The sequence below is a fragment of the Dipodomys spectabilis genome, unplaced genomic scaffold (assembly GCF_019054845.1).
Source record: "Dipodomys spectabilis isolate Male_0828 unplaced genomic scaffold, ASM1905484v1 ptg000281l, whole genome shotgun sequence".
Lineage (NCBI taxonomy): Eukaryota > Metazoa > Chordata > Mammalia > Rodentia > Heteromyidae > Dipodomys > Dipodomys spectabilis.
In genome coordinates this window covers 654,709-656,091 of record NW_024870958.1, presented here as the reverse complement: position 1 = coordinate 656,091, position 1,383 = coordinate 654,709, and the positions used below count along the sequence as shown (strand labels likewise).

Here is a 1,383-nt window from a genome sequence, read left to right as displayed (position 1 = left end):
TTAGCTGTAAAGGCTTCAAAGTATGATCAAATTTAAAATGAGAACAACAAAATAGTCATTGACAAAAAAATTGTAAATGTGAGCAATCGACCAAACGATATCAGTTTTTTTCCACTATACACAGAATTTTAGAGAAATAAGATCAATAGCATTTTTAGGAACAATAAGGGTTCATTCTTACAAATAGGCATCCATGGATATATGCCTGTATAAGATTGCATCATTACATTAATTACTTAAATTTAGAGGATTCTACATTCTTCAGCAGCAGGTCTACCCAAATTACAATACAGAGATTAACATGGCACTTGCACAAGGATGATAGGAAAATTTGTGAAGTATTACTTATTTTTCATTCTTCTGATGCAAGAAATGAAAAACAGTTATTAAAAAGTTGATTACAAAAATACAAGTGTAACAATATATGTAATTCATAGAATTAAAGGTTAGCTTGACATCGTTGTATTAAATCTTCACCTTAGAAAGGCCTTACATAGCATAACCTTTACAAAACTTGAAATTAGATAACATTGTCATTTTATCCCAAAGAAATAAAATAATATTAGGACCCAGGAAAAAAAGGAATCTTAAACTTCTTCTATGTGGAATGCAATCTGAAAGGACACATTTATTAATGAACATATACATTATATAACAATGTCGAATTCAAATTATTATATCTAGGAGCGAATGAAATAGATTTTGGACATTATACAAACATAGATATACATTTTTCAGAAAAGCACCAGGAACATCTTTAGTGTCTATACTATTCATTTCAACAGATAAGTTAAAATTATTTCTGATTTAAAAAAAAATCACAAACTCTGCAGAAATCATTATAGATGTATACAAACAACTCTTGAATACATTTTGACATCAAAGTCAGGCAATTCACTTTGAAGAATACCATGGAATCCATGCATTTTTAAAGTAAGATATTGCTGTTGCTTTGTATTGTGAAAAAAAATTTGTAGGGACACAAAGGATGGACTGGCATTTTTGAAATTTAAGAAACTTAATCAAACTATTACGACTTAGGAGAACAATTTGTACAGCGTTCCACAACTTCAAAGATGTAGTGAAACATACTTATCCTTTTGGCAATATCAAATGCAGTTTCTTCCAAGTTGTTATTCAGACCTGCTTTGATATAGTGGTTCAACAGAAGTAGATACAAGGTATCTTTGCTATTTCTATTCCTAGCAGAAATATGCAAGGGGGTCAAGAGGCCTTTAGTTTGGGCATTGGTATCTGCATCATGATGAAGTAAGAAAAAAGCCACTCTGGTATTATTCCACATGTAAGCACTGTGCAGGCGTGTCCAACCATTTAGATCTATTGCATGAATATCTGCCTTGAGCTACCAACTCATGGACAATG

General features: G+C 31.2%; 1 pseudogene; it reads left to right on the top strand.

The window, feature by feature from the left end:
- Positions 1 to 252: 252 nt before the first annotated feature.
- Positions 253 to 353, top strand: LOC122126508 (annotated as a pseudogene).
- The last annotated feature ends 1,030 nt before the right edge of the window (positions 354 to 1,383 follow it).